Source organism: Podarcis vaucheri (genome assembly GCF_965113315.1).
Source record: "Podarcis vaucheri genome assembly, chromosome: 17".
NCBI lineage: Eukaryota > Metazoa > Chordata > Lepidosauria > Squamata > Lacertidae > Podarcis > Podarcis vaucheri.
This window is the reverse complement of record NC_138755.1, coordinates 7,277,661-7,305,580: the sequence shown is the minus strand read 5'-3', so window position 1 is coordinate 7,305,580 and position 27,920 is coordinate 7,277,661. Positions and strand designations below refer to the sequence as shown.

General features: G+C 45.4%; 1 protein-coding gene and 1 long non-coding RNA gene across 4 annotated transcripts in view; one reads left to right on the top strand and one right to left on the bottom strand.

Annotated features, from left to right (window-relative positions):
• Positions 1-27,920, bottom strand: part of PDE4A (phosphodiesterase 4A) — a 339,410-nt gene that overhangs the window by 112,040 nt on the left and 199,450 nt on the right. Inside the window, exon 1 of one of the 3 annotated variants that reach the window (XM_082205419.1) lies at positions 2,326-2,447. The exons of the other annotated variants lie outside the window; for them this stretch is intronic. The gene's annotated coding sequence lies outside the window, so the exon portion shown is untranslated. Of the gene's footprint in view, positions 1-2,325; positions 2,448-27,920 lie in introns of those variants that run through there. 3 annotated transcript variants of the gene reach the window in all.
• On the top strand, positions 225-20,643 carry LOC309522356. Its single transcript, XR_014215066.1, has 4 exons — positions 225-561; positions 2,312-2,623; positions 7,323-7,360; positions 20,481-20,643. It is a non-coding gene; the product is annotated as an uncharacterized lncRNA (long non-coding RNA).

Below are 27,920 nucleotides of genomic sequence, written 5' to 3'. Positions count from 1 at the left end.
TCACCGGGGGTACCAAATAAACATGCGGCTTTGACCCAGAGCTGGCAGGAGTTTTATTTCTCCTTTTCAAATTGAAACAGCACATGGTTTTGTGGTCAAAGGCACCATGTGGGGGAAGGAGAAAAGTTTAGAACTCAGTTCCACTGCAGATACCATGTGAATAGAGGCACGCAAGTCCTTTTCTGATACTGTGGTTATTTATTTCACGCATGTCACTCCTGGGATGAAAACTGTAACAGAGGAAGGAATTTTTATTTGCTGATGGACCCAATAGAGCTTTGTTGGCTTTCGGGATTCTTAACGTTTCTGCATCTCACTCACAAGCAAGTCCAAATCCTTCTGGCATGACCATTTTCATCCCAGGAGTGACCGGAAGGAAGGTCCTTTTCCTTCACATAGACTGAAGCCAGCAGCCTTTTCACAGCTTGCAAGGTCTTTCGGGGCGCAGATTGTATCTCTGAGGCACCGCATTACTTGCCTCCAGCCGCCAGGCTATCTCTCTGCTGGATTTTCACATTTTCAGCTTGGTCACCCTAAGCTGAGAAAGCCACGTAAACTACCGTATTTTTCGCTCTATAAGACGCACCAGACCACAAGACGCACCTAGTTTTTGGAGGAGGAAAACAAGAAAAAAAATATTCTGAATCTCAGAAGCCAGAACAGCAAGAGGGATCGCTGCGTAGTGAAAGCAGCGATCCCTCTTGCTGTTCTGGCTTCTGGGATAGCTGTGCAGCCTGCATTCGCTCCATAAGACGCACACACATTTCCCCTTACTTTTTAGGAGGGAAAAAGTGAGTCTTATAGAGCAAAAAATACGGTACTTCAGCCTCAGCCAGCTTATGACAAAGATAAGAACGTCCTCAGCTTGGGGGCAAGTCGTTAGGGTTGCCAGATAGCAAGTTAAAAGATTAAAACACACGCACACTTTAGCATTTATACAGCCCTTTTAGAATGCTCAAAGCACTACATAGGCATCATTTCGTAGCAAGCCTCGTAACAGACCTGTAAGGCAGGAGAGTTTGACGAGCTGCCTTCTATTCAGATGCAGAGGCCGGTTGTGCTGCTCAGTACCAGTATTTGGGGAATAACAATGGGACAGGACTACTTTGCCTTCACATTCTATCATGGGCTTCCCATAGGAAGGTTCCTTACTTATACCAAGCCCATCTCATTCAGTATTGTCAAGCTGACTATCAGTTCTTAGCTTTCTGTTGTAGATGGGAGCGCTCCACAGCTTGACAATAGAGAGAGTAACTTCATGGTACATTTGAACATGCATTTGAAATCAGGTGGGAAGAAATGCTATGGGGTGGGGGTGGAGGCGCAAACTGGAGTGGGAAAACAGTCAGTGGAAAGGGAAACTCCTTACTCCATTAGAAGAGCTGAGTCTTGAGTAGACAGACAAGGATAGGGCTTTTAGTTACCCCCAGCTCCAGTACCGGTAATTTGGTAAGGTTTTTTTCAACGCAGAAAAAAACCCCACCTTTGCCAAAAGTGCACTAGGTGGCTTTTTAAAAGGTAAAGGACCTCTGACAGTTAAGTCCAGTCGCAAGCGATTCTGGGGTTGCGGTGCTCATCTCGCTTTGCAGGCCGAGGGGCCCGGTGTTTGTCTGCAGTTTTTCCAGGTCATGTGGCCAGCATGACTAAGCTGCTTCTGGCGCAACGGAACACCAAAACCAGAGCAGCACACGGAAACGCCGTTTACCTTCCCGCTGGAGAGGTACCTATTTATCTACTTGCACTTTTTTTTGGCATGCTTTCGAACTGCTAGGTTGGCAGGAGCTGGGACCGAGCAATGGGAGCTCACCCTGTCGTGGGGTTTTGAACAGCCGACCTTCCGATCAGCAAGCCCAAGAGGCCCACAGTGGTTTAGACCACAGTGCCACCCGCATCCTAGGTAGCTTTTAGGTAAGCCCATTTTTCTTAGCCTCAGTACCCACCTTCCTAGCTAACAAGAACGAGATAATAATACTGTCCTAACATACAGGTCTTTTGCAAGGATAATGCTTACACAAGGCATTTTGAGCACTCAACACTACATAAATGCTAAATGTTTCTAAGGTGTTTTCAGCACTAAGCACTATATAAATGCTAAAAAACAACAACACAATTATCCAGAAGTTAGGGGTTCAATTGGAATATGATTATAGATGCAATCCTGAGAAATATAGCACACACTTTCAAATTAGTGCTTTACGTGTGTGCTTAGGTGCCAGTGATGGAAATGAGACTTTGAGCATTGATCACCAATTCCATATTCTACTCATCTGAGCTCCTCCCTCCCCACGGCACAAGTTTTAAATAATCTCAGCGACAGTTTCTTACCTGATTGCTAAAATCCACCATCACTTGCAGTATGGAACATGTAATATTTATGCTAGGACATTGGACCGGCCCTCGCATTTCCTGCTCCAGCTGCACGCCTGCCTTGTGACATCACACTTTGCTATTGTGAGTCCATGGTGCTGTCACCCACATCTACAAAAGCAGCCAAGTTGGGAGGCAGGCAGCTGTTCAAACCACCTTGGTATCAGAAGCAGCCTGGGAATCGGGAGGCAGGAAGAGGGCCCAGTTGAATGTCCGGTAGATATATGCTAGAATAAAGCTCTCTCCTTCTCTTTAGGTTTGTATTTATATACAATTATGAACAACTGCACACTGAAACTGGAAACTGGGTGACTGTCAGGTAAGATTACTAAGGGGCAGCCAAGAGAAAACAACAACAGAAAAAAACTCTACTGAGTTGTCTTGGCATTTTGAACGTACATGAAGGCTTTAAGTTGCATAGAAATATTCGCTGGTGTTCTTGTAAAAAGGGTTTTGTGCAGCAACAAAGCCTTTTTTCACCTCATGCATCAAACAGTCTGTTAGCATTTTAGCAATGTGATAACTCTTAATTTTTTTTGGGGGGGGGAGAACCTAGCAACACGGGACGCAGGTGGCACTGTGGTCTAAACTACTTGCCGATCAGAAGGTCGGCGGTTCGAATCCCCACAAACCTAGCAGTTCAAAAGCACGTCAAAATGCAAGTAGATAAATAGGTACTGCTCTGGCGGGAAGGTAAACGGCGTTTCCGTGCGCTGCTCTGGTTCGCCAGAAGCGGCTTAGTCATGCTGGCCACATGACCCAGAAGCTGTCTGAGGACAAACGTCGGCTCCCTCAGCCAGTAAAGCGAGATGAGTGCTGCAACCCCAGAGTCGTTCGCAACTGGACTTAACTGACTGGGGTCCCTTTACCTTTAACCTAACAACAACTGTGTACTTCTGGGCTGCAGAGCTTGCTTGATGCTCATGCCTTGATCACATGCCTGAAGTACAATGCTACAAATATAATAAGGAAGTGACTGGGCCTATCTGCTCTCATTTTGCTTCTATAAAAAGTTTTTTAGAAATAATTTCCCCCCAAAAAATTTTGTTCCTCCTGACATCCCCCAAAACAAAATATTTATTTCTATTCTGAGCCATTCAGGAAAAAAAGAACGAAAAACTCGCCTTGGTCTAGATGGGTAAACAACAAACGCAAAGTGAATGAGGAATTTAACAGTAAATAAGGCCCATTCAAACCATAGTATGGGAGAGGGCAGGAAGCTCATAACTAAAATTTTTGTAGTCACCCTCAGCCTGAGCCTGCTAAAAATTTTTACAGGGAAGGCTCCTGTGTCTTTAACTGCTGTTTGACAAGCAGAAATTCAGTAGGTGAGGCTTTAACCATCGCTGCATCTGTATGTCCAAAATGTTTCATTTGCAAATTTTTGGGCTGCATTTTAACAACTCTATCCAGGGGTGGTAGGCTAATGCTCGGGAGACAGGACTCTTACATTCTACGTGGCTATTGAGCAGAAAGGAAAAGCGCAGTTGAGCATACCATGTTCAATTAAAGAAACAGAAAGAGAGATTTTCATACGCAATCAAAAAATATTTCAGCACAGCTGACAAAGTGCCATAGAATGTGACTTTGCAGTGAGACTGTGCTGCCACCTGCTGGAGCAAATAAATCACTACACCAACAGGCGCCTGCTGAAATTAAACAAAGGCAGAGCCAAAAGTGCTGTCCGAGTGCTGGGAACAGTTATGGACCACAGGTATGAAGTTCACGGCATGTAATGCCTTAAGAGAGAATATAATGAAGATGATATACAGGTGGTACATGACACCAGTCAAGCTTGCGAAAATTTATCATTTGCCCGATAATAAATGCTGGAAATGTAAAGAGACGGAAGGTACATTCTTTCACCTTTGGTGGACATGCCCAAGGATTAAGGCTTTCTGGGAGATGATCTATAATGAAATGAAAAAGGTATTTAAATATACCTTTCTGAAGAAACCAGAGGCCTTTCTCCTGGGCATGGTCGGCCAATTGGTGCCAAAGAAGGACAGAACTTTTTTTATGTATGCCACAACAGCAGCAAGAATACTTATTGCAAAGTATTGGAAGACACAAGATCTACCCACTCTGGAAGAATGGCAGATGAAGTTGATAGACTATATGGGACTGGCGGAAATGACTGGCATGACCAGGGAGAAGAGTCGGTGGAGGAAGATTGGAATAAATTTAAAGACTATTTACAGAAACATTGTAAAATTAATGAATGTTAGAATGATGTTGGAATGAATCTATGTGATTTTAGCAAAAATGTATCAAAGATTTAAGAAAAATAGACGGTTAATTGGTGAAAAGAGGGAAAGTAAACTTATAGTAAGATCAAGATAAATTTTCAGGATAAGAATTTTGAAGAGAGGGAAAGGATTTGCTGAAATGGATAATTGACTTAGAATACAAAAAAGGGAGGTGTGAGGAGGTCAGGGAAACAAGCATATGAAAGATAAGTTATGGGAAGGCTCAATTTGTCTTCTTTTTTTCTTTTTCTTTTTTTTTTGGTATGTTGTTTTTAAGTGTTCTTATTTCCTTGTTTTTTATTGTGATGTGTTGTTTTACTATTGGCTAATCTGGTGTTTTTTTTGCTTTCTGTTTTCTTTTGCCTTTTTGTAAACTTAAAATCTTAATAAATACTATTAAAAAAACAAACAAACAAAAGTGCTGTCCGAGCAACAGGCTGTGAAATTACACCCATTTCGTAAACAGCGGAAGAAATGTGTCAGATTTGCCTTGACTGGTGCCTTTTGACTGGTGAACCTGAATGCGTCTGGCTGAGCAGAGGGGGATTGCTTCTCTCCTGATCCGACCAGCTCAGAGTCGTGGGCTCTGTACATGGAGCTCTCTGAGGAATGCCTGGAGCGCAGTCCGAGGAGCTACCCAGAGTTTTTTGCTCACGAGATTCTGAAAAGATGTGCATGGGGGGGGGGGAGAGATTGGAGACTGAAGAAAGGGAGGAGTGGGAAGGACCACACAGGCTTGTGCTCCTAACCACTGAGATCCAAACAGGTCAGATCTCCAGTGAGGGAAAATACTAACAGGGATGGTTTCCGTATGTTACAAGAAGCTAAGGTGCGGACAGAGTTTCTCACACCTGCCCTGGTCAACCAGCTGGGTGCCATATTGGGGGAGGGAAATTCAAAATCGGGGGGGGGGGACTAATGAAATTTAAAAATCGGGTGTGTGGGTAAACTGACTGTTAAACCAAGAGCCTCACCCAAACATATAGAGCAGTCTGAAACAGGGCATCCAAGTGCAAATGTACAGTGGTGCCTCGCAAGACGAAAAGAATCCGTTCTGTGATTCTCTTCGTCTAGCGGTTTTTTCGTCTTGCGAAGCAAGCCCATTGACGGATTAGAGGATTAGTGCTATTAGCGCTATTAGCGGCTTATCTGCTGATCGGATCAACTGATAAGCGGCTTAGCGGCTTAGAAAAAGGGGGGGGGGGAGGAAAAAAAACCAGCAGGAACTCGCAAGACATTGTCGTCTTGCGAAGCAAGCCCATAGGAAATTCGTTTTGTGAAGCACCTCCAAAACGGAAAACTCTTTTGTCTAGCGAGTTTTCCGTCTTGCGGGGCACCACTGTAATCCCACGTGCCCTACCAGCAGCCCTTGTCACTGGTGCCCACTCCAGGGGGCCCTGGGCGCCTGGACTCTCACAAATTTTGGTTGTGGGTGCCTGGCCCCCAAGCTCCACAACCTGCCGCTGCCACTGCCAAACACCACTGCCACCTGGCAGTTGCCCCCTGCCAGTGAGCGCTACTGCCACCCGACCTTTGCCCCCCTACCACCGCCTTACCCCTTGTGCTTAGGCAGAGGCTCAGACCCTGGTCCAGATGCTGTGGCGGCGCTGGAGCATGGCACGGCACGGCACCCACGCAGTGGGCACCAACAGCCCTTGTCATGGGGGGAATTATGGCACCTGGGGTGGAATGGATGTGAGGTAGGGGAGGAATGCACCAGCTTCCCTAAACCAGTGTGCAGCTGCCTTCGGCCCACATGCTTCCTTTAAAGAGGCAGGCAAAACAGCTGAAACTGGTTCACAGTGTCTCTCTAGCTACACAGTTTGAGGATGCAAGTGTAGGCTTCCAGCCCTGTCACACCCCCTGGAAATGGGGTTGGCTGTAGGATATGTGCAGCTGTGTGGGTGAAGGCAGCCACTACTCCCCCCCCCCCAGACTTCTCACTTTCCTCCTCTCCATACTGTCCTCAGTCTCTTTGTTTTCTGTACAGTCTTCAAATCCTCCAAAATCTCCTGCATCAAGAAGGGTAGTATTTCAGGCAGCCCACAAGGCACCACATCCCACAGGATTGCGTGCAAATAGAAGCCTTTCTCATGCAGGCTGACAGATGTGACTCCACTCCTCAATGTGCATGGTGTGCTTGTGTGAACACCCTTTGCTACGAGCCTGATCCAAGTCCTATCTCCTTAGGCAAGCCACTGTCTCCCAACCTCAGTCTGGAGACAGCACCACACTATTCTGCCTTGGTCAGAACACCTGGAATCACCAAGTCCAGTTCTGGGCACCACAATTTAAGAAGTGTATTTGCAAGCTGTCTGCAGAAGAGGGCCAGCAAGATGATCAAGGGTCTGTCTTATGAGAAACAGTTAAGGGAGCTGGGTATGTTTAGCCTGGAGAAGAGAATACTGAGAGGAGATATGACAGTCCTCTTCAAATATCTAAAGGGTGTCCGCGGGTTAGGGCACCAAGGACACATTTTATCGTCTATCATGAAATGTAGGGTTTGCACCACCAAACATTGTAGGGACCAATTTGCAGGTGTTTGGCACCCTTTTTAAGTGAATCGGACGTTGCATATTTGGCGAAACCGTGACCCCGCGGGTTAGTGCGCCTACAGTTACAAACAGCAAGCGTTAATTCCAGAAGTAAGCTCATCACTCCTGTCTGCACTGTCAACTCACAAACCTGAACTTTCATTTACTCCAGATGGTGAGGAACAGGGGTCCCTCAGGCATTGATCCTTGGTAGGTATAGCAGGTATTGTTTCATTTATTTTTAATATATATTTCCTAATTTCAGCAGAACTCATCTCAGGGTGGGATACAACATCATTACAAATCCCAAAAACTCATCGATCACATTCAAACCACCACAAACCAGACTTCTGTTAACTGGAAGAACAACCATAATTAAAACTACATATACTTAAAAATAACTGATGTTTAACAGGCACAAAGCAGACCACTATTAGTCCAATGAATGCCTGGGCAAAATGATAGGTTTTTTTACTTGGTGCCAAAATGAAAGTCATGGTGAAGCGTACCAAGAGCGTCCCTTTTCTCATTTCTAAATACAGAAAAGTATGCATTGGAACAGCCTTGGACACCCTGGTGCCGGCTGTGCTGGATGGGGCGAGTAGCAGCCCAAAACATATGGAGGGTACCAGGTTGGCAGAGGTTGCATTAGGAGGTGACTGTATTTATTCTAATGAAGAACTTGTGACCTGCTTTTGCTAAAGGCGCAAATCAGACCAGGCTGTCTTTATGTGGTCAGTTGGCCTGCCACCGTCCACCACTTCGCTCCAGTATTTCCTGGAGCATCTCTCCTTTTTAACGCCGAAAACTGAAGTATGTAATTCTTAATGAGTACTTAAAGAGCAGGACTGCTCAAGTGATAATGGCTGTTTGAGGGCAAATAAAGATACAACTGCCCACATCACTATTATAACATGCTCCCAGGAGGTCCAGAAGTAATTCATCTGTCAAGGAAAGGGCTTTTAAAGGAGAGAAGAAATCAATGACCTAAGAGCCTTGTATGTAGTCAAATCATCTGTGACTAATCTTGTTCATTACGATTGTCTCTATGAGTTACTGTCATAGCAGGAAACTGCAGGGGGGCGGGCAGGGCGGGAGGAATGTGTAAAGGCTGGCTAATATCCAACAATTTAATGTTCCTGGGAACTTGAAGCAAGTCTCAAAATAAGCAACCAGTAAGACCTGCAGACAGAAAAATTGTTGAATACACAGCAGTCTTTGCGGCTAGTGGGGTGTGGGTTGTGGTATTGGCAGCACTGTGATGCAAAATGACAAACGACAATAGAGCTAGAGACAATCTTCTATGTTTAAAGTGATATATGTTATTAAATAACTCTTAACATAAGCACTTTTAATTTTAGTAATAAATAAGTGCCAATGCACATCTGCCAAATCTGTGGGAGGAAAATATGAATCCCTGTGACCCACATGTGTGGGGTAAATAACAACCGCCCAAAAAATGGCTGGGTCGATTCAAAACACACTCTTCAGCAGGGGAGAGTCCCCAGTAGCAGAGTTTTAACTCACAAAGGTCAAGCAGCAGCATAGTGTGGGAATGTTGGTTATTAAACCCTTTTCATACCCCCCTTGGTTGTATACAGCACCCCTCTTTCTACCCCTCTTGCAATGAACAGACCACACACTGTTAAGTAAGTTTAAAATACTTTACTTACAAAAGTCCCAAAGGTCGGGTTCATGCATTTATCCAAGCAGCAGCAAGGAGAACCCAGGAAGAATACTCTTGGGTAGAAAATACAAAAAGACTGCTTCAAACACATGCTCTAAGCTCGGAGCTCACTTAGGCACATCTTCCTTGGTCAGTTACATTGCATGAAGAAAGAGGGAACAGGAAGAGAAGGCTTTGCTTCCTCCCTCATCAGAAAAAGGGGGCATGACCTGAGGCTAGGAATTTAACTCTATGGTCTTAACCCATTAATAAACTAACTAGTACTCATGCATCGTTATGCTTGACTGCAATTTCCCACAAAATCACCCTGATGCTTTTGGAAGCACTGACCAAAACATTAATTTCTTAGTGAACAACTGAGTAGCTATACCACCTGAAGATGTCGCTTATATCTGCATAAATGAAAGGGTTGGCCCATCACTGTCGAACTTCCTGGATGCTTATACCAGCTGCCTAGGACGCCAACGCCTCATTAAACTTGGCTTGGAAGGTCAGGTCCTTCTTTGTGAAAAGGCGCTGTTGCAGTTCCTTGTCATGTAAGCCACACACAAACCAGCCATGGAGCATAGTCTCCAGATCAAGGAAACGCAAAGGCAAAAGCCGCAATGAAAGCCACCACTAATTTGGTTGGAGCTTGGTCTATTTGCTGGTGGGCTATTTCTGATGCTTGTAGTGGAAAGTGTTTTTGTAGTTTCTCCATTAAGTCCTTGAATGAACCCCGGGTTGGTGACCTTATTGGCTGCGATGCAGAACTCGAGCTTGGCAGCATAGCATGTAAGGCCCATTTTCCGGGGACTGCTCTGTCAAATTCATCAATGTGGCCCTGTGTGTTCCTAACGTTCTGCCCTGAGCGCACCTTGGCAGCGGCCAGAATTGAACCAAGGCAGTGGTCTCGCCCTGAATAGTGGTTTCAGCTCCGTCTAGCCTACCCATCCTGACATCCCACCTTCATTGCCAGTAAAGTATACGTGGGTTTCTATGAAGCAAGACATTGTGATTATAGCAAGAGACTTTACTGAGCTAACAGAACAGAACAGTCAAAGGGGGCAAAGCAACTGCTTATATGTATTTCTGAATGCCTGAGCCACTCCCACTCTCAATGTGATTGGCCGTCTAAACCTCCAAGAGCTTAAGAGCCAATGCCAGTAGCCCAAACACTGGAAATAATACATGATTGGATATAATGTATTGAATCAGAACACAGGGCTCAGAATCCTAGTCCAGACTCAAGCTCAGATGAACACAGACCATCACATACATAACAGTTGGCTCTGCAAATCTGCTCTCACCTGAATACAAGTTGATGCTGAGGCATACAAGACACACATCTGTTGTCTAGATTCTCTAGCTACTTACTGTATTTACTCAAATGTAATATGTACCCTTTTCGGCCAAATTACGTCGTGAAAATTCGGGTGCGCATTAGATTTGATGGCACATTTACATTCACCAGCAAATACTTTTTTTGTTTCAAGGTTTTGCAAACTGAGGTGTGCATTAGATTCAGTGTTGCATTAGATTCGCATATATGCAGTAAGTTCTGATTTGACGGTTCTACCATTTTTAGCTCTGTTGACAAAGCTAAGTATGGAAGATGAGCAGTGTCTGAAAGCTGTGAAATCACTTGGAAGAAAACAGACAACCACCATGTTGAGATAAGATATAGCCAGGGCCAGCCCTACCACTAGGCAGAGTGAAACAGCTGCCTCAGGTGGCAGATGCTAGGTAGGGGTGGTGCAGGGAGTGGTGGCTATCTGTCCTCTGGAGGGGAATGTATTTCCACCAGCATCAAAATATGATTATATTGCCTATCTATTCAACTTTTTTAAATGAAATGGGGGAGTCATCCTGTCCTTCACCTCCTGCAGCAAAATGTCTTGGGCTGATTCTGGAAACAACCACCAAACACTACCAGTGAGGCATCTGATCAAGGCCTGTATTTTAAAATGAGCTTAAAGATATATTTGCAAATGTTTGTATGTTTCATGCCAGGCAGAAACCAGCTGGCTAAGTACTTTGGCAGTTGTTTATCTTCCTGCTCTCCTGAACAAGGGCCCCCCTGATTTATAGCAGTAGCAGGAGACAAGTTTCTCAAAGTTGTAAAAGGAAATTACAGGCTGGGAGCAAATGTTACACTGACCCTACATATTACAGAATACAATCAAGCTGCAAAAACACTAATTAAGAGTTGGTAAATAGTAAGATTTATTGTTTAACAGAAAATAATACCATGTGCCTCCCATCAGACTCTAGCCATATTTTCCTAAGGTTTAAGGTATAATGAGAGAGTTAAAGGGCAATAAATTTTGGGAAGAGCTAATGGGAAAAGTAGCTGGCTGGGAAAGGGGGGTGTAAACTGAAGAGGCTTCTTTTGAAGCTGTTTTTACTGAGTTCCTTTTTTACTTTGCGAAGGCCTTTTCTTCTAAAAAGCTATCTATGTTATGTATGAGATTTGTTGGCTTAATGTAATTATGCAAAGGATTTAGAAAGTAAGAAATGTTAGATTCTTATGTTAGATTCTTATTTCATTGATGGTGTGTGAGAATGTGAACCCAAGATCTCTGTTTAGATAGAATTTAATACCATGAGCCATTTGTTTTAGCCATTTGTTTTGGAATGCAGGGGCAACAGGGGCAAAAGGTGATCTGGTAATTAAGGTGCCTTGTCGAGGCAAATGTAAGATATATGGCTACTTGTCTGCCATTTATGGATAGAAGGAAATATAGCTCTTTGTCTCCCATAAAAGGTAATAGGAAATGGGTGTATCTTTTATGATTGGTTCTAGCAAACAGCCAATAGGAATTTCAACCAGGCTGATTGGACAGAGGCAGCCAAAGGAGGAGCAAGGGGGCTGGGCTGAGGGAATATAAGTGCTGGCCATCAGGGCTGGAGGGGGCAGAGCTTTGGTAACCATATACCACTGTGCCTATCATTTATTTGTCTGACAAATAAATTATTATTTTAATTTCTCTATTGCTGCGTTGAATATTTCATTCCAGCTAAGCGTTAACCACAAGCAGGGCAAAAATGACTATGACCTACCCAAATTCCTAGCTGCTGTGCTCACAAATGACATTCCTTCCCCTCCCTCTTGACTCCTCTCCTAGTATGAAACCATCTCTGCTTGGAATTTTGCAGTGAAGTGTTTGTTTCAACCTCTTTTGTAATCTACTGCCATGATATAAGCTCTCCCCTTGGGTTTGGACTGTGCATTTTTCAGATTTCTTCTCTTTTCCTTTGTGGTGCCTGACCATGTCATGCACAGGGAGGGTCTTCTTTGAATCCACAACTCTCCCCTCCCCTCCTGCAAAGTGCTAGTAAAATAATTCTGCGTGCTGCCAAAGTGTTTGGCCCCAAGACAGCACCTGAGATGAAGCAGAGGTAAACAAATGGAGATTGCTTCAGCCAGGAACAAAGAAGGCCCCTGTCAAAATCCAGCAGAGGGATTTGATTTTGGGTGTTGCAACAAAGCGAGGGGAAGGTTTCCTGCCAAGCTAACAATGCACTGTACTCTGCAATTAATACTCTTGGCTCCCTCCAATTACCATCTTCACAGACGCTTATGAAAAACAGGTGTCTCCTTTGTTTCCCTTTATTCAGCCTTTCTGGCGACACAATTAGGAGCAGGCCTCCTGACAAGGAGGGCAGAGTCCTCTTTGTTGAAACTCCTCAACAGCGGTGAAGGTGGCAGCCAGCACATGGACCCAAGAGTTGAGTCACTGCGCTCCCAACAGCCTCAAAGTGCGTCACTGGAACAGAACAAAGCTGCCACCACTTAAGAACCACAGTTCTGGGGACAGAATGGGAAGGGACTTGTCTAAGGGTGCTCTTTAAATCTGCTTCCAGAGGCAGCTCTTGAGGACTCTATTCAACCGCCCTTTCTGCATTGTGAACCCAGGCCCTAGCGAGTTTTCCGTCTTGCGAGGCATTCGTCTTGCGGGGCACCACTGTACTTCCTTTCCCCAGTGAGGCTCCTGTGCTGGTTAACAGTTAGAATAACAGCTGCTGCAGCAGCTCAGATATAAGTCATGCCAGAAACTTGGGGTGGTCTGGGACCTGAAAGGAAACCCTTGCTAAAAAGTCTTATGCCAACCAGGAGGCAGTACTTCCTGACCATACCTGTCAACTTTCCCCTTTTCTTGCGAGGAATCCTATTTGGAATAAGGGAATTTCCCTTTAAAAAAGGGAAAAGTTGACAAGCTATGTTCCTGACTGCCTCACCCTGGAATCACTGGGGAAAGTGAGGGACGCGGGTGGCGCTGTGGTGTAAACCACAGAGCCTAAGGCTTGCTGATCAGAAGGTCGGCAGTTCTAATCCCATGATGGGGTGAGCTCCCATTGCTCTGTCCCTGCTCCTGCCAACCTAGCAGTTCAAAAGCACGTCCGAGTGCAAGTAGATAAATAGGTACCACTCTGAGGGGAAGGTAAATGCCATTTCTGTGCGCTGCTCTAGTTTGACAGAAGCGGCTTAGTCATGCTGGCCACATGACCCGGAAGCTGTACGCCTGCTCCCTCGGCCAATAAAGCAAGATGAGCGCCGCAACCCCAGAGTTGTCCATGACTGGACCTAAAGGTCAAGGGTACCTTTACCTTTACCTTTACTTATATCAGGGGTGAGCAGTTGCGACTGCTCCCATTTACCTCTCTTGCACTATTGGTTTACAGACATCAGCGCCTCAGTGGATTCCCCCCTCTCCACTCGCCAGCACAGAGCACAGCCAGAAAGGGACCACCACTCAGTGACTGAGGTGGTATGCCTAGCATTGCGAAAGGTCCCAGGTTTCATCTAAGCGTCTCCGGTTTAAGAAGATCTGGAAGCAGGATGATGAGGAAAGTCCTTTTTATGAGACTCTGGAGAGTCCCTGCCCATTCTGAGACAGCCTAAGCTGGGGCGATGCAGCTTCCTATACAGTGGTACCTCAGGTTAAGTACTTACTTCGTTCTGGAGGTCCGTTCTTAACCTGAAACTGTTCTTAACCTGAAGCACCACTTTAGCTAATGGGGCCTCCAGCTGCTGCCGTGCTGCCGGAGCACAATTTCTGTTCTCATCCTGAAGCAAAGTTCTTAACCTGAAGCAATATTTCTGGGTTAACGGAGTCTGTAACCTGAAGCGTATGTAACCTGAAGCGTATGTAACCTGAAGCGTATGTAACCCGAGGTACCACTGTATTGCTATGAAAACATTCAGACATGCTGTGTTTCCAGCCCAAGAAATGTGATGGGGTCCCTGGACTGCCCCCTCCCGTTTAAGTAAATAAATGAAAATACTTAACTAACTGACTAATTGGGTCACAGATAACTCGGTTTTGCCCCTCCCCAACCCGCCCCCCCCCAAATCCTGGCTATGTCCATGACGGGCTCATGTGAGAGATGCCACCATGTGTTGCTGATTTATGCACATATAGGCTTTAAGAATGCCACTGTCACAGACATTCCCACTGCCAGGCTATGGGCACTGAGCACAGGCTGAGATGTTTTCCAGTAGAAGTTTACTGAGACTTGCCGTGAGGGTGGGGGGGAATCCTACATCTGAGCCCAGAGTGAAGTTTCAAAATGAACAAGATGGCTCTTTTTAATTCAGTCAAGAGCCCTGAAGTATTTATAAGCTGCATTTCAATCCTGACGCACTATTGGTATCATTCACAAATGGATGTACTCTATCTGAAGTAGCTCATTGATCCTCTGCATCCAATATTATCATCATGGATTTGTATCAATTTGGAACTTGACGAAGTGCAAGAGTCCAGTCCTATGCTTAGTCACTGGGAGCATGGAGACTTTTTGAGCGTGTGAAACCTTCACTTTGTGAAAGTTTTGGTAGCTGGGATGTGTCCTAAAGTGATTTTCAAGGCATAAATGGGAGCTCAGTCTAACACTTAGTCAACACTAGGTCATGCTACCTCTTAATATTTCTTTAATAAATGCCAATAGAACAATTCTCTAGCCTTTCAGCTCCAACCAATTAAAAAAACAACAGAACTTCCCCTGCAGTGAGGCTCAGAGAACTCAAAAATCTTGCCTCTCAGCCCATCCTTCTCTAACCACTGCACAAGCTTTCCTTCCCATGTGGCTCATCATCCAAACTGATTTAGGGACAAAGGAAGAACCTTGTGTGACTTGTTTTGTGGTATCATCTTCTCTTCCCTCCACAACCAAAGATGATAAGGCCCCCTCCATATCCCCAAATCTGCAGGACTTAAGACACTGAAATGTTTGTTCTAGTTATTTCAATAACTTTGACTAACTTCTCTTAAAAGCTTCTAAACTCCGTTAGGATCCAAGAACGCAACGTTATCTTTGATCGATACGAGTGAAAGCAGTTGTACCAAATCTATTGATCAGTCAGACATATGAAAGGATATGCTGCTTTTTGGTCACAAGAATCCCCAAGGAGACAACAGAATAAAGCATATCTATGGACTACTTTTAAAATGAGGCTGCATTTTAACCTGTATTTTAAATTGCATTTTTTAAATTGGGTCCCCCCCCTATTATGTTTTTACTGTAATTTTACTGGTGTTAGCCGCCCTGAGCCAGGCTCTGGTCGGGGAGGGCGGGGTATAAATAAAAAATATTATTATTATTATTATTATTATTATTATTATTATTATTATTATTTGCAAAGCACACAAGAAAAGAAAATGCAGAGAAGCGGAGAGCTAGAAACCAGAGCTGTTCTAAAGAAACCTTCTGTAACAGCAAGAAGAAAATGAATGGAACCCAAACACATGGTGAAGTAACAGCAACTTTTCCCAAGGGCTGAAAGAAGGGGGATTAGTTGGGCTCCCCACCCCCTGCCACAACCTTTGGGAAATGCCCCTCCACCCTTTTGCGGAAAGACTTCTACATCAAGTTTGGAAACCATGGTTAATGACTCCCTAGAAGTAACAACATCTGCCAGTAGAGGGTACTCTTGTCTTCTATTCAAAATCAAAGTGAACACATAAGCTTCCCTTTCTGTCTCTCAGTCCAGGCAGCGGCTTCCTCCTTCCAGGGCTAGGATACAGGCCCCAAAGGTGCCCATTCAAATTACGACTCTTGAAGTGTCCTGTTTTCTTCTTGCAGGCCAGATAAAGCCACTGTGTAAATAACATCAAACCACTGAAGAGGTGGGGTGCTCTGAAAAGCTCATGTGGGGAGGGAGCTGCTGGCATGTTCTGCCACCTGAGAACCTGCAGCTTCCTGCTTGTGTTTTATTTTTTCCACTGCAAGGCTTCGAAACATCTGCTCAATTCCAAAAGAATGCACACTGTTTTCCAGCCACTAATCTAAGGGTAATAGGAAGCAGTTGAAAGGATTAACAAAGTGCCGATTAAATAACTCTTCCTTCCCCCCACCGCTTCAACCCATGACTGGGCAGGGTTCCATGAAGTCCATGTGTTTTGTTTCAGCTGAGGCTCCTTGATGAGAAAGCACAAGCAAGCCAGCTTTGTCCCCCTGCAGAATCCTGACAATACGAAGCTGTTGCAGAGAAGGCGCAGAGTTCGCTGTTGTGCATGGCAGAATCACAGCCTTAGAAAGTTTCTCAGTAGTCAATTCCCAATGTCCTTTCCCAACAGCATATAAGAATGTATTCTTCTGGTTTCTTCTATCATGTGGGTTAGATGGCATGATGGCAGAGGAGCTGGCATTAGCAGACGGCCTCTCATATATTAAAGAAGCAATGGAAGCTCTCCAAGAATGCTTTGCCCTGAATGTGCTGATAAAGCAGGCAGCCAGTCTCAAGATGCTACAAAACTGAGAGGAACACAACGGAGGAGAGGGATTCAAAATCAGAATAGTCCAGAATCTGGGCTCCAGATAATGTGGAGCACAGGAAAGCTGAAAACATTTTACACATTGCCAGAAGGAGGGAGCGTGGGAAAACCCTAATTTCACATGGACATTGATGGGGTCTGACTAGAAGTTTCCCCTATAGAAGTTAGTTCCATTAAGACAGTGGTTCCTAACCTTTTTTTGACCATGCCCCACCTAAGCATCTCCAAAATCCTGATGCCCCCTCCAGACATATAATTCTTATTATTCAAAAAGTGAACTGTTCATGTGGAAGAAGCCTAAAAGGTCATTAACTTGGTCTAATTCATTCTCAAACTGCCCCCCTTAAATATCAAATGGCCCCCCTGTGGGGCATGTGTCTCATGTTGGGAACCACAACACTAAGATGAACAGGAGCTGTGTATGTAGTAGTCTTGCACAGCTCTTATTCATTTCTCTGGGGATTGTCCAACCAGTATTTTGGTGGGTTATGCCCCATGGGCCCAAAACATGCCTCTTTTACTCTGTGGCCCTGAATAAAAGCTAACACAAATGAGCCAGCTTCATGGGAAGTTTGCCTCTGCAGGAAAATTCGTTTCTATTTGTAATGGTTCTAGGGGTTGCTCGTGCGTAAGTAGGTACCTATCTCCCCGGCTGGGTGCAAACACCTAGCTGGGTTGCCAAAGTGGACCTCTTTCTGTCTGGACAGCCACTCACCCGTGGCTGACTCAATCGCTGGCAGAATCAGTGAGTGGGCGTTTCTTAAACTTCTTCCAGCAAAGAAGTTCTTTGACGCCTAGTCTCCGCCTACCCTCTCTGCGCGGAAGCCTTCTGCGCAGGGAGGGCGTGGGCAACGGAGGACCCCTACTCTCCTCGCTGGTCCCAGGCAAGGAGTCATGAGACCACCTCACCACTTCCCCCCATCTGCACCCCTTCTCCCCTGGTGCTACGCTGATTCTCTTCCCCAGAAGATGGGCTGCTCCTCCCGATCCCTGGACGCTCTCTGGAATCCCTCTGGCTTTTGCTCTCCCCCTCCAGTACTGATGGCAGTTCCCTGACACTATTATTCTTTGACAATCTGAAGGCTGTGCTTTGCTGCCAGAGCGTCACTGATCTGAACAGAATGGCAAAGTCACCAACTGAAGAAGCCTAAATCGTGCATTCAGTCTCGTAGGCCATCTACATAAAAAACCCCACTTAAGAACTTCACAAACTTGTGCAGCTTGAATTCTGCTTTTCAAGAGAAACAAATATTGCAGCTTGTTTTGTGAATAGGTTTTTTCTTTGTTTTCTTCTTCTTCTTCTTCTTCTTCTTCTTCTTCTTCTTCTTCTTCTTCTTCTTCTTCTTCTTGGTCTCTCTCTGTTTCAACACCAAACAAAATGCATGCATTTCTGTACAACAAACCAATTCATCCTCTTCTTATTTGTATCACGTCCATCGTGGCATTTGTAATCAGTTTTGCTCTTTAAAGAATTGGCCGCCTGGTGAGGAAGCTTATGTAATACAACAGCTTCCTCTCATACTCTGCCTATTCCAAAAACAGCTAGACTGATCAAAGATATCAACAATGCTAAGAGCAGTCCCTGCTGGACTGGACCAAAGCCTTAGCTAGTTCAGTGACAACCATATGTCCCAGGAAGCTTACAAGCAAGACCCCAGCATCTGGCTATCCAGAGGTATCTTGCCTCTGTAGTAATGGAGCTTTCATTTAGGCTTCGTGGCTAATACCCGCTGATAGACCTAACCATCTGCAAATCTCACTAATCCTGTATAAAAGCTGTCATGACAGCTTGTGACAGCAAATTCTTTAAGTCAGGTGAAGTTGTGTTGCTAGGAACTCCCAGCAGCCCCAGTCAGCCTGGCCAATTGCCAGCAATTATGGGAGCTGTATTCCACAACACCTGCAGGGGAAACAGGTATCCCACCCCGTTCCAATATAGTTATGTTTTGGGAGAACGTAAGCATGATATACACTGCCCAGAGTAATGCTGACAATATCATGGGAGATGTGAGTCAAAAGAAGAGGCAGCATCCAGCAGCTCCAGTACAGTGTGTCAGAACTGACATGGCACTCTGTTTCTGGCTCATGCTAAAAACACAAGACACATGATCATACCAGCTCCCCAACCTCCCAGTGCTGCTAGTGGGCTGTTCCAGTCCCCAAGTCACTGAGAGCCAGTCTCATAGGAACCAGACGGAGCCATGAACCAGGAAAGACTTGCTTCGTATCTCACCTCAATATAATGAACTCACTATGTGCTGTAAGCCGCCCAGAGTGGCTGGGGAAACCCATCCAGTTGGGTGGGGGTATAAATAAAATAATATATATATATATATATATATATATATATATATATATATATATATATATATTTGCTTTCGTAGATTTTCACGGGTACAGGAATGCAGGTTTTGGTGTCTTCGGGTGTATTCCCGTGTAAGAGTTGGGGTGTCTGGGCGACGTTTCGACGAGGTCTCACTCGTCATCTTCAGGCTGGTGCTTTCGGCTTCTTGTTACTGGAACAGAGCAGGATCTTAGTGTTTGAGTTCCTATAAATACTGTTGAGGGGGTGTGGTGTATAGCCTCCAACGTTCTGGGCAGAGAGGAAGTTCCTAGATTAGTGTGCCTTTTCTTCTTTTGTTCCTTAATTACTTGAGGGATATCTTGAGTGATTTCATGAGTGATATTCTGAATACCACTTAGGTGGGTCATTAAGTGTGGATTAGTTGCTAAAGCTTTCGTGTCTTGACCTCTTGAGCTTGTGAAGAGTTTTTCGAAGATGGCTGTGCTGCATTTAGTTGTGCTCAATTACCAGGGATGATGACACCTAGAGTCCAACAACATATGGAAGGCATCACATTGTGTATCCCACACAGTGTGGCACACTGGGATGTGGTAGTGCAGCTGCCCCCATAATACAGATCCCTTCATACAGATCTTATCTTGGCCCCATATTTCTTCTGCAGTTTGTTATAGCTGTGTCTATTATCCTACGTGGGTCTCAAACAAACAAGCAAAAAACAACCTAGTCTTTGAACATTAATACTGGCACCATTGGTTTAAAAAAACAAAACCCCTCTGGTGACCACTAAGTGTCTCTTAGCACAATACAGGGTGTCTTTCCCATTAGCCTGGGGATGGGAAGCCCTTTTTGGCCTGAGGGCCACATTCCCTCTTAGTCAACCCGCCAAGGGCCACATATGCTTGTGGTGCTCAGGGCACAATCAAAAGTGCAGCCAACCAAAGTGGCAGGCAGGGCCACCATTTCGTGCACACCCAAGTATGGTAAATTACACAAATTCATGCACAACACACATGTACAAAGCACACCATACAAGGCTTTTTTAGGGAGATAGCATGTCTCGAAGCATATACAGAGCTTCTTTCCCCATGACAGGAAACATCTTTTTTTAAAAAAACACACCAACCCCCCCCCCCCTAATAGCCCTGTCGTATAACAACACCAGGTGCAGAACTGTTGCTTTTTTGGCTTTCCATCCTCCTGTGACCAGGAGGAAGGAACTGTGGCCCTTTGTGACCACGACGGACAAGAGAGGCCAGTGCCCTTGGCAGCGGAAAACCCTCTTTCTGAGAACCAAGCATGCCGTCCCCTTGAGGTGGATGAGGCCTGACAGGTAAAGCCAGAGCTGCTGTTTGTCTTGTCACCACAAAGGTCATGCCATTGCCTTCCAAGGGTACATCTTGCTGCCATGATTTATTGAACAGGCCCTGCGGCTCTTGCTAAGCTCCCAGCAGTCAGCGGCTGACTCACTCTCTCCCCTCCCCTCCCCCTGCTCTTTCCCAGCCAGCTAAATTCCCACCGACTCACTTGGCAAAGAATCCTAGCTGATCCTAAAGCGCACTGCCCTCCTTCTCCTTTTACCAGCAGGACCACTGTGAGGAATTCCTGGGTCTGGATAGCTGGGTTAGTGTCAAGAGGGCTTCGTGGATTCTGCACACAAGCGAGACAGAATCGTCCCAGGATTGAGCTGGCACTCGGACTCAGGAGTTCTGGTGTGGCCCTTCAGCCTGGGGTGCTCCCCAGGCCAGCTGCCCTCTTCAGGTTGTGCTCTGCATCTCCTTGAGTTCTTTTGCTCAGCTGGAACATGTCCTTGAAACGAAACTGCAATCAAGCCTCTTATTTTCTCGCAGCGGCTACGGAGCGTTGTGTGAAATGTGTGTGATCCAGTGCTCGGTGTTGCCACTCATCTTCCTAGCCCCTGTGGCAGAGAAGACAAGCAACATGGCCTCGTGGAATGCCCCCCTCTCACCAAGTTTCAGCAAGAGGTGGGGTGGAAGGGAGGAAGGAAGGGGCAGGAGGTGGTACAAGGGGATGGGCCGCTCCTGATAGTATGTGCAGCACTGGGGAATATGGAATAAATTGAGGCAGAGATTGAGAAATCCTAGGTCCTAATATACAGTACAGTAGTACCTCGGGTTAAGAACTTAATTCATTCTGGAGGTCCGTTCTTAACCTGAAACTGTTCTTAACCTGAAGCACCACTTTAGCTAATGGGGCCTCCCGCTGCTGCCGTGCTGCTGCTGCGCAATTTCTGTTTTCATCTTGAAGCAAAGTTCTTAACCCGAGGTAATATTTCTGGGTTAGCGGAGTCTGTAACCTGAAGCGTCTGTAACCCGAGGTACCAGTGTATTGCATAGGAGTCGGATCTAACACAGTGATGGGTGATCTCCGGTTCACCAAGTATTTTGGGACTCCAGTTCCCATCAGCCCCAGCCACTCCAACAATACCTGGAGGGCCACAGTCCCACCCCCCCCCCAGCCACAAGGGCCAGGATGCCTGTTTTGTACCAGGAGGCTGATGCCAGCCAGGAAGGGGAGAAACATCTCCATTGCCAAGGCAACCAATCCAACAGTCTGTCATGCTCTGAAGTACATCTGCATGTTGATGTACTGCCTCATTTTCAGTGGGATGTGCATTTGGATGTGAATCCCAGTACAAGAGAGTATGTGGTCCCCTTGATTCGGTGATGGGAAGGTACCCTGTTCCTCTCTCGACTCTCCCTCTCCCCCAGACAGTATCAGACCAGGGAAACAACGTCTCTGATCTGGCATGGGAAAATGCACAAAAGAGAGCAAGGGGGAAGGAGGGGCTCTTGCTATTTTGACAAATGCTTTCGCATTTTCCTAACGCAACAACTGTCACAGAGAAAAGTGAATCTCACCAACGTCTGGAGCATTGCTAATGCTGGATTTGTTGTTGTTGCAGAATTGGTGATCATGAGGAGGAAGGGAAGGAATGGGCCGGAAGTCACCCATCTCCTTCCCTCCAGCTAAGTTGCTCCCTGGCTGTAGCACAGGCTCACAACTCACAGAAACCCACAGGCTTGAGAGACAGTCCAAATAAACTACTTTGCATTATGCAAATGCCAACCTGCAGCTGTAGCTGGCAGCTAGGTGACAGGACAGAGCAGGGAAAGGCGTGGGCTGACAGGTTATTAATACAGCTCATCTGCCATCATGAATCACTGACAGGATGAGGGAGGCTGATCAAAGGAAGGGACCAACAATAGGTACTAACAACCACCATGGCTTATTTGTGGAACTACTTATAGAATTGCGCTTTTTCTGGTCCCATTGGGCAGTTGCTGCCTTCATCAAAAGGGTGAAAAGTACAAGATTAAGAATCATCAGAAGGCCACGCCATAACCGTACCACTTAACTGGTTTTTGACCAGTCTGACCTTTTGTTTATTAGGTTGTTCTAAATGCCCAGCCCCAATGTAACAACAAATAAAGTGCCTCCCTCCAAAAAAAACCCCATACCCTTCCTTAGGGTGCTTTCCTGCAGGAAATCTCTTATATTTCTCAGTGCTGTCCTTTTTGAAGACAAAGGGCAGGATCCAACAAACCCAGTATGCTAACAGAAATCAGTAAAAGGGCTCCAGCTAGTGCAAGGGGCTTCCCTGCCTCCTCCCTCTGTGTCCCCCTCCCCAAAACCTGTCCTAGGGGGTCAGGAGAACCTGTAGAACAGAGCAAGAAATGTCTGTACTGAATTCCTCCTCTACTGTTCAGAATAGACCTAGTCTGCTCTGAACTGAACGTGACTAAGTTAGGGCCACTAATTTCAGTAGGCCTGCTCTATGTAAAATTTAGTTGACTAACACCCATAGAAAATGAGAGAGCGGAGACCCAACGCCAATCACTCATCCTCAAAGGTCTGGATGAACAGATACGCTTTTAGCAGGTGATGAAATGATAGCTATGGGGGGGGGGGTCAAATGCCGCTGTGACAGGAGAAAACCCTGCCCTGCAACACCACCAGATGAGCCATAATAACCAATGACGGGCTGCAAGGTGGGCTCCCGCTGCAGTTCCTGAGGCATAAGCCAGGCAGTATTGGAAGAGGCACCCTGTAAGTGCCTGGATTCCAAGCTGTTCAAAGACCTAATGCCTCTTGAAGTGCCTTGACACGCCTGTTACATTCAAATCCTAAACTATGGTTAATCTTAAGCACAGTTTGTAAACCATGGTTTCAAGTTGGCTTGTTTCCAGGAATCATAGCTAAGATGAACCCCAGTTGGTTCAGCTCGTGGCAAACTGCAGTTGATATAAAATAGAAGCAGGGACTTCTGGTCTCTTTGCAGTGAAGCTGGAGGAAGAAGGGGGAACATGAAAGCTAAGGGGGAGGATAGGCTCGTTCTTGGAAAGCTCAACATAGGTTGCTCCATCCAAAACCTCCAATACTCTGTAAGATTACACACAAGCAACCCAATTGCGTCAAATCTCAAGAAACTGTGGGTGGCTATCTGCCATGGATGTTTTAGCTGAGATTCCTGCTTTGCAGGGGGTTGGATGAGAAGACCCTTGGGGTCCCTTCTGATTACAATTCTAGGATGGCAGTCCTAATTTTTAAAAAGCAGCAGCTCCCTTTGCCAGTGAAGCTCCCCACTTCAGAGCTTTCCTCCCACCCTCTTGTAATCTTCCTAGCCCAAGTAACCTCTAGGGACAGAAACTCCTTAGCTCAGACTTCTCCTTCCTGCTGCATTCCAGATGTTTTGGACAGTAATTCCTAGCAGCCCAATGTTGGCTGGGAGGTAGTGAGTGTTGTCTTAACTGTTAGAATATTTTACATTATCTGCCCTGAGTTAGAAAAGGCTCTGTATCTAAATTAGTAAAACAGTGTTGATTTCATGCAGGGTATAGGCACAGGGCAATTTTTGCGTGTACCCAAGTTATGCCCTAAAAATAGTCTCTTTCTGAATCAAGAAAACAGTAAACAGAAAGTGGTAAGAGCATTACATCCTCAACAAAAAATATGGTTATGATGACAAGGTTGCCTCAAATAATGAGGCTTGCTATTTAAATAGAGTCATTTTATTCTTTTAAAGTAACTTTGTAACCTTCAAGTTTTCAGGGGATGTGGGAAACGTATGACTGATCTGTGTGATTCTCACCTGATTTCATTTAGGGACCATCCCTAAATATAAAGTGGAATGCCAAAATATTGGAGACCCAGAACATAAAATAGATGCCTCCTTCCTGGCTTCATAAAACTCTAGGGTCACTTTACAGATGCAACCACACACCAGCAAATGGGCAATTATGGTAGATTGGGAGGTCTTGGGCAACAAACCAGCTGCTCCAAAAGACCAGACTTTTTGCAGTCAGGAAAGTGACAGGGAAAGGCACTGAGAGGTATGGGAAAGCACTTGCTGTGACGCAAGGTCATCTAATGTCCCAGGAAGCTCATTAAATAGCCAGCACTGTCTAATCTCCCTGCAAACAAAATGAGTCAGAGGATGCACTGCTGTTGAAGAAATAATAATAATAATAATAATAATAATAATAATAATAATAATAATTTATTAGCTTCCCTAAACAGGGCTGCCTTCAGATGTCTTCTAAAAGTTTGGTAGTTATTTTTCTCTTTGACATCTGGTGGGAGGGCGTTCCACAAGGCAGGTGCCACTACCGAGAAGGCCCTCTGCCTGGTTCCCTGTAACTTGAAACCAAGCTTTCAGATGGGAGGAAAGCAGGAGTCATTTGAGAGGTTAGCTATATTGTAAGGAATGGAGGTTGAAAGAGGCCAAAGCTGAACAGCAGGATAAGGAAGTTTTAAAAGATGAAGTGGAGTAGCAGTTAAACAGTGCAAAGATCATACACTATCTCACAGCATAGGTTTAAAGGCTACTAATACTGACTGCCCCAGGCAAGAATTAATACATTTCATGTTTCGAATTCTGCTTCTCACGAGGCTTCCTCTGGGTTTCTTTGTTTTACGATATGAAGTAATAGGTAAACTACTGTATTATAAGTGATAAATGTGCAGGAGAAGACAGATTCACAAATTAATAGTAGTAGTAGTAAAGGTTCTCCTTGTCTGTCCTAGGACAGCTTCCTTCATGCATTTATCAATTCCCAACTCAGGAGTGGGAGAATGTACAGCTCCTTTTCAACCTAAGTAGAACACTGCTTCTTTAAGAAGGGGGTTGGACTAGATGAGTCTTGGGGGTCCCTTCCAACTCTACAATTTTAGGAACCACCACAACAGAAAGCCATGTGTTTCAGTTAAAGTGCTTGGGACAATAGCTCAGTTTTATAGCTTCAAATTGTTTCCAGGTGCTGTAAGTGCACCAATAGAACCCTAAAGAACTGAGTGAAGAGCTGGACTGGGGAGTTCTGGGTGTGAACCCCTGCTTAGTTCTGATGCTTTCTCTCCCCCGATTGCCTCTCTCTCTTTTTCAGCTCAAACTCCCTTGCAAGGTTGTTGTGACATTAAAGCCTCCTGCCCTCAATGCTGTCTTCTATTCCCTGGAAGGAAGGGTTGGATAAAAGGGGGCGAGAGGGAGGGAGAGATCAATCATACAGGGCAGTTCTCTCCTGCTGGCTTTAAGTTGAACTCCCATCCCCTGTTTAAACTGTGGGCTGCCATTCTGAACTGCTGCTGCCGCTTTTACCTGTGACTGAGTGACACAGTGCTTTGCACTTCAACAAACCAGCTCTCTACATGCCTGCAAATGGCTCCTTAAACCAACTGGCATATAGGGAACAGGTCAGAGGGATGCACTCTTTTGTGGTTCAGTCAAGGGAGGCAGTTGCATGTGTGAGGGGTGTCTATGAGGTACTTGCACAAACATCCCCGAGTGAACACCTTACAAGCCTCTGCAAGGAGGCTCACCTGTGTTTTTAGAAACCTGGGATGCTTTCAAATCAAACCATTTAGCAATTTCTCACTAAGTTTGTGGAGCAGAAGTTTTCCAGCAGCCTGAACGCTTTCTTGTCTTCCTCCTCAGTCTCTGGAGGTGATGGAGGTGCCAGGATCGCAGGCATTTCATTACAGTATATGGCTGCAAGGTGGGGACTGCATGGGCTGATTGGGCATGCACAGTGATTAAAAGCAGCCATCTCCCCAAGGCTCCATCTGTACCAGAAAATGTGGCTTTGTGCTGGTATATAAGAACAGGCAATCAATATGCTTTACTGATGCCTGAGTTGCTGAGAAAGATCTCAAGACCAGAGCTGTGCCCATAGATCACAGGGCCTGCAGGGACTTGAGTCGGTGTACTGAGTCCAAAGAAGCGGCTCTCAGCTCTCCCTTTTTTTGTGTGCTTTGCGTGGGAAGAGGTGAATTTGCAGCATTTGAAAACAGCTGATTGAATTGCTCCTTTAGTTTGTATGCCGTAAGGTGATCACTTTTTAAACAGTGCAGTGGTACCTCGATTTTCAAACAGCTTAGTTCACGAATAACTTGGAACCCGAACGCTGCAAAACTGGAAATAGATGTTCCGGTTTTTGAACTTTTTTTCAGAAGCCAAACATGCTCCGTTTTGTGTTTTTTAATGTATTTTTATTAAAGATTTTCTTGATTTACGTCTCCCTCATATTTTCCCCCCATGTGACTTTTTTTTTTACAAATCAGTTTCATTTGTTGAGACATTAGGAAGAAAAGGGGGAAAGAGGTGGAGGGGGGGAACGATGAGTGGGGCCGGGTGGCAATGTTTCTATTTTACTTAATATATGTGGGGTTTTGTGTCAGTGTTGCTTGTGCAGGTTCTCTGATGTTCACTTGTGTTCCTTCGGTGGTGAGAGAGGTTGGGGTTGGCCTAGGGTGTGGCTGTTCATCTGTGGCTGGCTGTGGTGGTCTTTGTTTTCATGTGTGAGTGAGGTGGGTGGGTGTTTTGGATCAGGTTAGCCATATTGATTTGTATGCTGTTGGTGGATTTTTGTAATTGTCTTGTTGGGCTGTGTATGTGATAAAGGGGAGCCATACTGGGGTGAAGGTATCTTCTTCTATTTGTCCCCGTGTCAGTTTCAGTTTATTGGTTAATTTTTCTAGTAAGGCTGTTTCCCATACAATTTGGTACCATTGGTCCATGCTTACTCCTGACAGGTCTCTCTAGTGTCTGGTTATGGTTTTTCTGGTTGCTGAGAGTAGGTGGGTTATGAGTTCTTTGTGGTGTAAATGGGCATTGTTGTCTTAGAAGATGTTTAATAGAGCCAATTCTGGGGTGATTTCTAATACTTGCTTGGTTATTTTTGGCTGTTGTCCAAAATAGTTGGATTTTGGGACACTGCCACCACATGTGGAGGTATGTGCCTGTGGAGGTGCACCCTCTCCAGCATTTTTGTGAGGTTCCTGGGCGTATTAGCGCTCGTTTTCTTGGTGCTGGGTACCACCTGTAGGTGATTTTCAGAGTGAGTTCTTTTCTTTTTGTTGATATGGATTTAAAGGGGGGTTTAGACCACATTCTGGTCCATTGAGTGGGGTTAATCTCATAGCCTATGTCTTCCTCCCATTGTTTTTTGATTGTGTCTAGGGAGTTTGTGGGATTTTGGAGTAGTATTTTGTATATTGCGGATACCATCCCTTTATCGTGTTCCTTTGTTGTTAGGAAGAGGTTTTTAAAGGTTGTCAGGGGCCTAGTTGCTGCTGATAGGACCCTCGTATCTACGGGACCGCCTCTCCTGGTATGCCCCACAGAGGAACTTACGGTCCTCAAATAAAAACATCTTGAAGGTCCCAGGCCTCAGAGAGGTTAGGCTGGCCTCAACTAGAGCCAGGGCTTTTTCGGCTGCGGCTCCAACCTGGTGGAACGCTCTGCCACAAGAGACAAGGGCCCTGCAGGACTTGACATCTTTCCGCAGGGCCTGCAAGACAGAGCGGTTCCACCAGGCCTTTGGTTAGGGCACAGCCTGACTCCCTCCTTTGGCAATCCTTACAATACTTTAGTTTATGGTTGCCATCAATTCTGATTTTAATTAATTCTTATGATGTTTTTATAATGTTGCACTATTTTAGTGTTGTTAGCCGCCCTGAGCCCGGCTTCGGCTGGGGAGGGCGGGATATAAATAAAATTTATTATTA